The sequence below is a fragment of the Cheilinus undulatus genome, linkage group 11, assembly GCF_018320785.1.
Source record: "Cheilinus undulatus linkage group 11, ASM1832078v1, whole genome shotgun sequence".
In the NCBI taxonomy this organism is placed as follows: domain Eukaryota; kingdom Metazoa; phylum Chordata; class Actinopteri; order Labriformes; family Labridae; genus Cheilinus; species Cheilinus undulatus.
Window position 1 is genome coordinate 44,994,665 of NC_054875.1, and position 13,444 is coordinate 45,008,108.

Genomic DNA, 13,444 nt, shown 5'->3' on the forward strand with positions numbered 1-13,444 from the left:
AAAGCTCTCTGTGCAGGCTTCACCCCCTCGCTATCAGCGCTAAGAGATTAGCTATCAAATGCTGCGCCGTGATCCGAGAATGGCGGCAGTGAGGTAGGTGGTTGTTATTACAGTGGACCACGTACAGTAGGTAGTCTTCTCTTTATCTGTGAATCCGCTGTCACAGTCAAGGTCGTCTTAGTTTCATCAGACACTGCCTCTTTTATTGGTGTTATTTTGGTCTGAAGCATCACATTGTTCAGGGATTTCTCCAGGATATCATGGACTTTTTCTGCAGTTATTGAGGCCTTTAATGCTTGATTTTGTTATTATTATTATTTATTAGAATGCATGTGACACACAAGACATCAACTGTGGGTGACTGGGACCACTGCTCTACTAAAAGCAGACTTCGGCTCACCAAATGTTCAATTTGTGTGTCAAAACATCCAGAAACTGATTAAAACATGAGAAAATTAATATTACAAAGTAATTCCATGCTGCAATTTTACATTTCTGTGCTTTACAGTTCAGCTAAGAATGAACTTAACATTATTTATCAGTTAGGCATTAATTGTGCGACTTTTTCTGGGGTGCTGTGCTGCTGTAAGACTTTAAAACTGCTGATTAAGTCGTTCTAAAATGTATCTCTTCAACACAGTGTTAAAGACAATCTGAGTCAATCTAAGGCAGCTTGTGTTAAAGCTCTGGACAGGCCATCAGAGACACTTGCCCATGTTACTGTTATTACATCAGTGTTAATTTCGTTGGCTACAACTATGACTAAAAATTTTCATCGACAGCCTTTTTTCCAGGACAAAAACTAACCGAAAATAGATCTGTGATGACTAAAACTTAAAAAAAGTAAGTTTAGTTTTCATCAAGATGACTAAAACTAGACTAAAATGTTTTTGAGTTTTTGTCGACTAAAACAAGAAAAAGTGACACACTACTGTCAAGAATCAACATAGACAGAACCCTGAAAAAGGCCTATGCATTGTTTTCTTATCTAAAGACATTTGTATAAACTACTAAATAACTGCTTTATCATGGTTTTCAGTCTGCCCTCCCTAGGGGGTCCCGGACACCAGGTTGGGAACCAGTGCCTTTTACTGCAACATGACATGCATATAAACTAGTGATAACAGTTTTACAAAAATCCATTTTACCAGTGACGATATTCATACTAGTTTACTGCTCCCAATTAGTCAACCTTACACCAATGCACAGCTGTTGGCTTTACATAAAGCACAGCGACTCTTTAGCATGCAGTACTACAAAAATATTAATAACAGAGTTAATTATAGAGTGCCTATAGAAAGTATTCACCCTGTTGGATGTTTTACCCTTTTGTTGATTTTATAGATCAATTATAGTTAATATAATTTGGCTTTTTTAAATAGTTGTTTTTAAAAAAACTCTTCAATGTCAAAACAGATTTCTACAAAGAAATGTCAATTAAATGTAAATATATAATGTAAAATAAGTGACTGCATGAATATTTCTTTCAACTCAGTATTTAGTAGATGCACCTCTGGCTACGATCCCAGCACTGAGTCTGATAGGTCTCAATCAGGCTCGAACATCTGGACATTGTAATTTTTCTCCCTTCTTCTATGCAAAACTGCTTAAGCTCTGTCTAGTTACACAGGGTTACACCCTTTTCAAGTCCAGCCACAAATCCTCTATTGGATTGATGTCTGGCCACTCCAGAACATCCACCTTGTTGTCTTAAACAATTTATGTGTAGCTTTTGCTGTATGCTTCAGCTCATTGTCTTTCTGGAAAATAAATCTTCTCCCAAGCCGTATTTTTCTTGCAGAGTGAAAAAGATTGTCCTCCATAATTTTCCTATATTTTGCTGCATTCATTTCACCCTCTACCTTTACCAGCCTTCCAGGGCTGCTGAGAAGCATCCCCACAACATGATGCTGCCACCTCCATGCAGTGTTTGGTGCCTGCCAAACATAGTGTCATGTCTGATGGCCAAAAAGCACCATTTTGGTCTCATCAGACCAAGAAACTTTCTTTCACTTGACCATGGAGTCTCCCACATGCCTTTTGGTGAACTCTAGTCCAGATATACTCTAAATTTTCTTTATCAGTGTCTTTCTCTTTGCCACTCTCATAGAGCTTTGACTGATGAAGAACCCGGCCAAAAGTTGTTGTCTGCAGAGTCTCTCCCATCTCTTCCGCTGAAACTTGTAACTCTTTCAGAGTAGTCATAGGTGTCTTGGTGCCCTCTCTCACTAGTCTACTTCTTGCACGCTCACTCAGTTTGTGAGGATGGCCTGATCTAGGCAGATTTACACATGTGCCATAGTCCTTTATTTCTTGATGATGACTTTAGCTGAACTTGGAAATCCAAGTGTATCCATCCCCTGGCTTATACTTTTCATTAACCTTGTCTTTGAGATACTTGGGGTGTTCATTTGTCTTCATGGTGTAATGGTAGCCAGGAAGACTGATGAACCAGTGACTGGACCTTTCAGACACAGGAGTATTTTCCTATTGTGACAGGTTGATTGAAGAAGTAAATCTGTTGACACCTGTTGGGATGATTGGATGATTTGTAAATGTGTAAAAGAAATGGAAATTGGTTGAAATTACAGGGTTGTGGAGAAATGTTTAGATAAATGTGGTTGAATGTGAGTAAATTTGACTAAATTTGGTAAATTGCTACTTCCTGGAGGGACAGATTTCAGCTGCTCTCACCGAGCATTTCATGTGACACAAATGTCACTTTCTGCTGCAGGTTTTTTTCTCTAAAAATGAGCGCGATCTTATTTTTAGACAAAAGTTTATACACTTCTTCCAGCTGACCTTCGAATCTATCGAAACAGTTTTTCTTGTTCACTCGGCACATTCCAGTCATGCTTCCAGATGATGTTTATACTCCTGAATCCCCGTATCCCTTTGCAGATTCCATTTATACTTCAGATACTTTAATAATAATAACAGTTGATGCTGTACGTCCTGCCGGGGCCACGGATGATACCTCACTGCTGAGTGACGGACGGGGCCACTCATTCACAGGGGCTCACCATGCCAGTCCCAGAGGTCTTACGCTGCGGTCTGCCTGGTTTGGCCGCTGTGCGTCCAACACCACAGAAATGTGCACGCCCCAGCACAGCTCCCATTAATCTTATTTGTTAGAGACTAAAATGATGTGTGCGGTTTTCCACGCTGTGCGTATGAGGTCTGCCTTCCCCATGCTTGGGTTAAGGTGCCGGCTCTGATCCAGCTACTTAAAATCAACAGCCGTGGCCTCTTCTTCATGTCTGCCTCTCCATCCTTCACGCAGATTTTCACCAAGCAGCTCAGGAACCTCAAGAATTTCATGCAGCAATCTTTGGCGTGGAGACAGAAACTTAATGTATACACAGTATTATATACCCCGGGTCATATAACCACAGCAGAAATTGCTTAAAGAAGGACTGTCTTTAGCTTTGTTACCTTGGTTTTCTTACTCAGTGTGAGCCAAGACTGCGGCAAAAAGGTGTTTTCATGTCACATGGTGTCTCTGTGTTAACTTTTATGTTCAGATTTTGTGTTGAGCTCAGTGTCTAATCTGCCAGATTACTCTTGGCAGACTTCAGCTTCATATAGACTGTTTAAACTCATTGTTACGTTTTATTAAGCTGTTCTCCAGTGCTCTCTGGGTGTTTGTAAGGTTTTTAACATCAGCTTTAAAGAAAACAGTGGCTGTAGATTTATATTTCACAGCCTGGAGGCAAAGACATAAATTACATAATGATCCAATGCAGCGTTCCTTTCTTATTTCTACTATGAATGTACGGATTGACCACTGAGCACCCTGATTTATGGTGCGTTATATTGGGCACGCGACCAGTGTTGACCTCGATCTGTGTATTATAAACTCTAAAGGTTGTGATTTTGCTCCAGATATATTCCAGTTATACACACAGGCGGCTGCCAACCGTATTGCTGCTCCTTTGTAAAGCTTGTATAGTTTGAGAGTTCTTTGGCCAGCGCTGGTGTTACCGCGAGTGTTTGTGTTGGGAGCCGTCCCGCCGCGGACCTCCATCCCATGTGTTGGCTTGGCCCCGGCTCCGCAAGTTAATGGGCCGTGGGGCACTGGCAGGCCCTCGTTGGGCCCCTGTGGGTCCTATCAGGAGCAACCAGCCATCCAACCAATGAGTGCTCCGCAGCAAGCCTCATTAACCCCGTCACCTCTCCAATCCCCTAATCAGTGACTCACACGTGCAGTGACTCAACACCCGCAGCTCACGGTGGCCGTCGTCACCCACCGGCCCGAGATAACAGACCTCAGTCTAAATTCAGATTACCGCCGACATGGTCTAATCTGATCCCAGCTCAGGTTCTGCAAAAACAGATATTTAACACCAACATATCTGCAAAGAGATTAGATTACTGCCTGACCTAATGGGACAAAAATGGATGACGATTTTCACGAAGAGATTGTGATCAGAGAATCTCACACCATCTGATCTGAGCGTAATCCAAAAAACATCTGATGTTCCTATGAGCTGTTGAAAGGATTATTTTCTATTAGTCTTATAATCTTTAGATATTTTTAAAATTTATTAAGGAAATTGGTTTAACATAAAGTGTTTAAGATGAAACCCTAGTTCCAGGAAAGTTGGGGTGCTGTTTAAAATGCAAATAAAAACACAATGCAATGATCTGAAAATCTCATAAATCCACATTTTGTTTTCAGTAGAACATAAGAAAACATATCAGATGTTGAGACATTCTACTATTTCATGAAAAATATGAGCTCATTTTGAATTTAGTGGCAGCAACACTTCTCAAAAAGTAGGGACAGGGCCATGTTTACCATTGTGTAGCACCCCCTCTTCTTTTAACACAGTCTGTAAACCTCCTGGAAGTGAGGAGACCAATCACTCGACTTTAGGGAGAAAATTGTTGTCCCATTCTTATCTGATGTAGGATTCTAGCTGATCAACAGTCCTGGGTCCCTTTTGCAGGATTTTTCATCTAACAATAATTCAGATGTTTTCTGTTGGTGAACAGTCTGGACTGCAGGCAGGCCAGTTCAGCATCAGACTCTTCTATTGTGAAGCCATAATGTTTGTGATGGATGCTAGGACAGGGCATTTAATCAAAAATGAGATTACAACATGACCTAAGCAAATTTCAAATCTCAGACAGCGCAGTATTTATGCAGATGTGCAGATGTTATGTTCTTCACATTGTGCAAACTACAAGCATCTTTTTTAGAATAGTTTGCCAAAATCCCAGTTTTCTTAATTTGTATGTTTTTCTTATTCTAAATGAGAATGCCATAAAAATGATCATTCCCAGAATGACAAATGTGTGTCATTGACAGTTTGAAAAGCACGGTTAACTCATTATTTGTCAGAAAAATTTAAATTTAGGTTTAAATTAAAGCTTAGAGGTCTCCTTTAAAATGTTACTAAATACAGATCTAAAAATATTCTTAAAAAACTCTGAAAAATGTCCTTGTGATGACCCGAAAGCAGGAAATGCACCAGCGTCTAAAAGGAAATTTCTAACAAGGGGTGGTTGACTTCAGCATCTGATAACTCTGACTCAGCTACCACTCAGGAAAGACTATCAGACCAAAACAGAAACAACAGACATGGACCTTTTCAAAAATTACCACAGTCCTTTGCCACCTTGTGAGGTACTGATATCTGGTCTAGCCCATGACTACCTCCATTATCAACCTCCAGCCTTGTCCATCATTCACAGAGATTTCTCCAGATTCTCTGAATGTTTTGATGATACCATGGACTGTAGATGGTGGGATATTCAAAGTCTTTGCAATTTTACATCGCACTTAATAATCAGATCATTGTGCAAAAAATGGGTGCCTACTTTTCATAAACCTCTATTAGCCTTTATTGCATCGGTTTTCAAAGTGTGTGATGGGCCTCCCCTGAGGGGCACCACCGAACTTCAGGGGAGGTGTGGAACCATAAAAAAGGAGATTTTGTTTGCTAAGTTCTGCTGTGTGTGGGACAAACTGGCTAGGTTTTTTCCTGCGTTGGTCCTGGAGATACTCGATGCCCACAGTGTTTAATTTGCAAAGATGTATAAGCTAATGACAGCTTAAGGCTGTGTGAACCCTGGGGTCATACTGAGACAAAAGCACCAAGTCTAGAGATCAAACCAGGGGGATTTTTTGACAGGAAATAAAAAAGAATTTCAGTCACTGAAGATAACTGAGACATTTAGCAAACATTTAGTGTTGTAAACACTAAGACAGCCTGTGCAAAAGCAGATTTTTGGAACCAGCAATGATCAAAAGTGAGGACCAGGCAAGGCTGAAGGTAGAGGATGATCTGTTATGCAATCCTACATCATTTGTAGAGATCCGAACTTAGAGTTCCCACTAAATTAGAGCATAAAAATCAGGTCTAATATGCAACAAGTTCAATACTGAAACTAGAACTGATTGCCTGGGTAAGATAGGTGTTTAATATGCAAACCAAAATATTAAAATGTTCAAAATAAAAATGTTTAAAGATGAGACATAAATGTTTGAAAATAAAGTTGTTTATGTTTTTTAAATCTTACTTCTACAGTGGTGGGGGTCCGTGGAATAAATGATTTCCTTCCAGGGGAGGCTCACGCTCCCACACTTTAAAAACCCCTGCTTTATTGAAATAAGAATATTTGAATATGCTGTTCACATAACTTCTTAAGTAATTAGGTAACTCCAGAAATCAGGTTGGTTTATGAGTGTGCATATAAACACGCTAGTAAATGCATGTCTACTCCACTCTCTTTCCTGCTTGATCCTTGTAATTCAAGAGAATAAAGGCAGAAAAATAACTTAAGATGCATTATTCCTCAAAAATTAAGTGGCCTTCATGGAAAATTATTTTTACAGCTGCCTGTCAGAAAAGATTAAGAAAAGTGGACAAGCCTGGTACCTAAGAAGACTTGGTTAAGATTTTAAATTTGTCTGGCATATCCAGCATAAGGCTTCAGCCAACAAGAATTTCCGCTTAATTTGGATTAATTTAGATTTTTAATGAAGGCTCTGCCCATTAATTTCTCCTGTAGAAACACAAACTGTCCATCAGTGTCTCAGAAATCTTTTTACACAGTGATTATTGAAATCTAATTCTGCAAAATAAAGAGATTTATTGTCACATTATCTAAAGAGTTTTCTTGTGAGAAAGTATTTGGAAAAGAAACTTTAAACGTTGTCTATTATTTTCTGCTGATCAGCTGCTTCGATAAGTTTGGGAAAGAAATCGAAAACCATAACCTTATAAACCAGCTCCCTGTATCTACAGCATTGGTACTGGGTCTTAGTTGCTCCTGGTACTATAATTTTATTTAGCACGTCTAACCAAAGATTATTTCGTATTTATATAAACTCACATGGCAGCCTCAAAATGGAATTTATAGTAAATTCTTAGAAACCAGTGCTTACACACGTGTGTATGTGAAATCATGGAAGGAATATAAATATTTAGTTTTAATTTCCTTGTTTTAGGAGTCTGTGAAGTCATTGTTCCCTGGGCAGGGAAGCCTGCTCCTTTCCAGACAAACTCTCATATTACCAGAAAGTCTGTTTTCTTCTTCCCAGCTGGTCTGAGTGCTCAGCCAGGTTCTCGTAGCCGTGGAGCCGTCCCTCTTCCTCCTGCGGGCCCGGCTCCAAACCCCAAACTCAGCTCCAGTTTTCGGCTTCCCATTGCTGCCTCGATCCCTCGAAGATTCGGCACCTGGTGGCGGTCACAGTAGCTGCCATTGTTAGCTTTACAGCTGCCGGCCTCACTTTATGATCTTGACTTTTGCATTAACACCATCACCAGACCTCTGCACCACACACTCACCAGAACCAGAGCCAAACCTTGGTCAACACCTCCATGCTAATTTTAAACTCTGCAGACTCCAACATAAATTATAACTTTTTCCGCCTCAGCTTTACTCCAAGTTTTGAGTCTGCTTCCTGAATCTCGATTTCCAGTAGTATAAGAACCAGAGCATATTAGAGAGAAAGACAGAACATTTTATTCTGGGAGCTAAAAATATAGCTGAGCACATCTGCCAGAGTTAGTTCTTGTATAACGAAGACTGTTTTAGTGTTCACTGTGCTGTTCTGCCAACGGAAACATGTATTTAAATCATTTAAGCTATTGTTTAATTCTTTAAAACAGTTAACCACATTTTTGTAGCTCAGTAACATCTTTGTGCAATAAACCAGTGGTCTTGGTACCCCTAAGGGGGCACCAAAGATCTAATGGTGGGGTGGTGTCTGGCCCCGTCTGCTCTGATGTGACAAAATGAGATGTGCATATATGTAAGCTTGACATAAGTCAACACATGAGTGTCTCAGCAGCCAAAGACAAGTTTGATGGCATCTCTTTACACCTCTGGTAATACACCAGGAGACTACCGTCAGTTTTTGGGCCCTTTGGACAGCCACAACACAGCCAGGGGTTCGTGGCTACCCTTCTACCCAGCCTAGGCCATGCTTACTCCCCCCATCCACCCCTACTGTGCACTAAAGGTGTGGGTTGTGTAATTTTTTCAACAGATTCTTTTCCCATGCCCTGTGGTGATATGCGAAGACGTCCAGAGTACAGGGGTTGTGTCAGTTCTCCTTCGCAACAAGGCCATTCAGTCAGTGAGAAATAGTGTCAGATAAATAAGAGACATATGGTGTCATTTTTCTGTTGATGAACCACAAGAACTTCAAAAACAAAAATTCCCAAATATACAAGACATTCTCAAGAATTTCTGAGATTTTTTTTTTTATTAAAAATCCAATCCAAAAAAATCTTAAATATTCCCCAAACGTTTCAGTAAAACTTGCTTAAAAGGCCTAATAATTTGAAGACTTTTTTTTTTTTTTTTTTACCAGAACTACCAGAAAATTTCACTGAAAATTTGAAGCAAATTCCCCAATATTTATAAATAATTTCCCTGTCGCAGATAGTCTAGTGGTTTGGTCACATACCTTGAATAAAGGAATTAAAAGCCCTAAAAATACATATAATACATATCATATTCCCAAATTCTATGGAAAATTACAGAAAATTTCAAGATTTCCTGAACAGCCAAAAAATCCCCTAACATATCCAAGAAAATTCTGGACATTTTCAGTGGTTAACCCCCAAAATCTCAATAATCAGATTCCTAAAATGTAAAAATGAATTTCCCAAAAATTCCTTGGAAAATTATGAAAACATTTCCAAACAAATTCCCCCATTTGGCTGAACAGTCCACTAATATTATGCTCTAATATTATCTCTGTACTTGGCCGCATTCATCTTTCCTTCAATTGCAACCAGTCGTCCTGTCCCTGCAGCTGAAAACACCCCCACGGCATGATGCTGCCACCACCATGCTTCACTGTTGGGATTATATTGGGCAGGTGGTGAGAGGTGTTTGGTTTTCTCCACACATACTGCTTAGAACTAAGGCCAAAAAGTTCAATCTTAGTCTCATCAGACCAGAAAATCTTGTTTGTCATAGTCTGGGAGTCCTTCGTGTGTTTAATAAATTTGCAAAAATGTCTACAGTTATGTATTTTTCTGTCAAAATGGGCTGCTGTGTGTACATTGATGAGGAAAAAAAAAATCAACTTTAATGATTTTAGTAAATTGCTGTAAATTAACAGAGTGAAAAATTTAAGGGGGTCTGAATATTTTCTGTACCCACTGTAAATTGTAGTAGGAAAGCAAAACTGTAATGTCCTCATGTGTACATGCAGGGCCTCAGGATGAAAGCATTGCATGGGTTTACACCTTTATTTCTGTCATTGTACCAACATTCTACAGTTAGAACACTGAGGTCAACACATCAGATGCTTCTTTATGTTCAAAGATGAAGTCTGAAAACCCGAGGTGACAGAGCGTTTGCTGTGGTCACTCCAAGACCGTGGAACAGTTTACCTCTTACCACTAACTTTCTACCTAGTTCTTTGGTCCGAAGAGACTGGCTTTTTGGCCATCAGACGAGATTCACTGTTTGACAGACACCAAACACTGCACAGCACCACAAACACACCATCCCCACTGTGAAGCATGGTGGTGGCAGTATCATGCTGGGGGAAGCTTCTCGGCAACTGGCCCTGGAAGGCTTTTTAAGGTAGAGAGTAAAATGAATGTAGGAAAATATATGAAATATAATGATGTAGGAAATCTAGGACTAAAGGATACTATAGAAAATCTATGTACTTTCTGAGTAATTTATTGAGCTTTTATTGTTTATCTTATTCTTCCTTTGTTAGCAGTGTTTGAAGCCTCTGAAGCACTTCAGTAAACTGAAGTTGTTTTAAAAGTGTTGTGTAAATAAACTATGACTTGACCTCTTGGACTTTAGAAGGAAATAGCAGGGAATGAGTTACACATTCGTCTTGTCCTGTCACCGTAACTGCTTATACAATTTAGCCTCATCACATGTTCCCAGAACCCCTGTTTAATTTGTCTGATTAAAACCCAATCTTCAGTTAAAAATAAAATGCTTAAAGCCATCGTGTCCTCATAAATGTAGAATCTATTCAGTTCTACTAGAGTGAGGTTCTCTCTTACGTTGACTAATCCTACCATCACTAATCTCATCAAGTATTGAGAGCACTGAAGAATTAAGACTTACAAACCCAAACAAAGTGATATTCTCATAAAAAATCACATGGGTTAAAAACAGAAACTTCTCTTAAGTAACAACAAAGACCAACAGTGATGTGCTTTGACATTATTTACAGGCTCAACACATCGATTTAGAATTAAACTCTTCAGGAAGTTGAACTCAATACCAAACAGCCATTAAACTGTGCATGAAATCTGAGGATTGGTCCAGTCACTGCAGCAAACGTCCCTCCTGCCTGACTCTTCCAGGCTTCTCCTCCCTCCTCTGATCCAGCCTCCATCCTCAGGCTCTAACCTGGACGTCCACACCCCAGCTCACCTCCAGATCCAACCCTTCTCTCTCCAAAGCCTTTCTTTGCTATTTTTAGATCCTCTTCGCCTGTGCCGGCGTGGCTCCACTGTTTGCCTAGTGTGTGGTGTTGTGACAAGGGCCCGCATGGGAGCCGTAATGATACAGTGTCTCCGTCTCCCTCACGGTGCTCAGATACAGATTGTTTAAACAGTATCCTGAGCCGGGGACGGGTCCCATGACAACTCCATAAATATTTACCAGCTGCAGCCACGCCGCTCCGCTTGACGAGCGTTGATCTGCAGGCTACCTCTGCGATGTTTTTCTTTTGCCTTTTTTTCCATTGTTGTCTCTCACAACTGTAGTATGCGTTGTTTTGATGATTTCCTTTGGATTGTTGTTGATTTTTTAAGTGTTTTTACTAGCGCCGCTTTCACCTTTACACATAATCGTCTGCCTGGAATGTCAGGATGTCCTGACTGTTAGCACTCCAGCGCAGCGCACATGTTGCATGCTTTGGTAAACACATTAAAAGACATGGAGTAGTGCATGTCTTGCAAGTCACAGTAAGCAGTAGGATCCATTATAAAAGGCGACCTCCAAGGATTTTTCCAAGACTTATGCTCTAGAACCTAAGGTGAAAAAAGTACTGAAATTTAAATTATCTGAATTTATTATTTTTTATGTAACAAAACCTTCCTGTTTCACACAGTTTGCACTAATGTTAGTTGCACAGTTTACTTATGTAATGTACGGTGTATGCATGGCATATGCAATGTGACAAAAGATTTCAGTGATTCCATTTATTGTTTGGTTCTTCTTGCTACTTTTGATTTTTGAAAAAACAAATTTTTATTAGGACCTGTGTTTACAGCTGCTGCTTTTTGTGCTGACAGGGCTGAATTTCAACAAGGTTATAAAAAGTATTCAACCCTCTTAGATGTTTTACCTTTTTATTGATTTATATATATATAATCAATAGTCAATATAATTTGACTTTTTTGACAAAAAAAACATATTTCGACGAAGTAGTGTCAAATAAAAATTTGTAATGTCAAATAAGTGACTGAATAAATATTCACCCTCTTTAAAGTAACTGACCTAATTCAACAGAGGTCCATTCACTTGGTGCTAGTATTCTCACAATTGCTGCAGTGAATGTGTCTCAGTGGTTGTAGTATAAAGACACCTGTGTCTGGATGGTCCAGTGACTGTTTAATCAATACTCCTGGCTACCATTGCACTATGAAGATAAAAGAACACACCAAGTAACACAAAGAAAAGGTTATTGAAAAGTTTAAGTCAGGGGTGGATACCAAAAAAATCCCCAGAGTTCAGTTAAATCCATCATCAAGAAATGGAAGGAATGTGGCACATCTGCAAGAAAGAGACTAGTGAGAGAGGCCACAAGATACCTATGACTACTCTCCAAGCTTCAACAGCTGAGATGGGAGAGACTCTGCAGACAACTGTTGGCCGGGTTCTTCACCAGTCAAAGCTTTATGGGAGAGAGGCAAAGAGAAAGACACAGTTGAGGAAAACTCAGATTCAATCTGGACTAGAGTTCACCAAAAGGCATGTAGTAGAGAAAGTTTCTTGGTCTGATGTGACCAGAATGGTGCTTTTTGACCATCAGACAAGACACCAAACACTGCACATCACCACAAACACACCATCCCCTCTGTGGAGCACGGTGATGGCAGCATCATGCTGTGGGGATGCTGCTTGGCAGCCAACCTTGGAAGGCTTGTAAATGCAGAGGGTAAAACGAAAGCGGCAAAAGATAATAAATCCTGGTGGACAATCTTATTCAGTCTGCAAGAGAACTACTACTACTGTTTTCTACTAAGACAATGAGCTGAAGCATACAGAGAAAGCTACACAGAAATGGTTTGAAGACAACAAGGGGAATGTTCTGGAGTGGCCGAGTCAAAGCCCAGACTTCAATCCAAAAGAGAATATGTGGCTGGGCTGGAAAAGGGCTGTTCACGACTGTTCCTGTGTGCAGCCTGACAGAGCTTGAGCAGTTTTGCAACAAAGAATAGAGTGACATTTCAGTGTCCAGATGTACAAGACTGATTGAGACCTTTCCACACAAACTCAGAGCCAAAGGTGACTCCTCTAAATACTGACTTAATGGGGGTGAACATTTGTGCAGTCAGCTATTTTACCTTACATGTTTTTGTTTAGCTAACATTACTTTGTCGAAATCTATTTTTACTTTGACATTAAAGAGTTTTTGTAGATTTTTTGTCAAAGAAGCCAAATTATTTTGACCATGATTAATTACAAAGTGCTGCCAGTGCTGGCTGTGGTCACAGATACTTATTCGGTGTCATGTTTTATCCCAAAGTGTCAGAAATTTTGATAACCTTGTAAGAAGCTCTTTTCCTGCATAGCTGGGAAGTGCTGATAAAATCTTAAATGTCTTTGCTGTATTGTGCCTGCTGGTTTTCCATCTTGCTACATCATAAAAACTCATGAAAGCAGTATGACACCACATTTTGTGTGATACTGATTATTAATAATTGGTTTGATTGTAACTTGCAGACTTGAGAAACACCCCTTACAGGAAATGAAGACTTTAAATCCCTTG

General features: G+C 39.8%; 1 protein-coding gene across 4 annotated transcripts in view; it reads left to right on the forward strand.

Annotated features, from left to right (window-relative positions):
• The window catches only part of spryd3 (SPRY domain containing 3), a 117,955-nt gene that overhangs the window by 72,138 nt on the left and 32,373 nt on the right, over nt 1-13,444 (forward strand). The window lies entirely within an intron of this gene.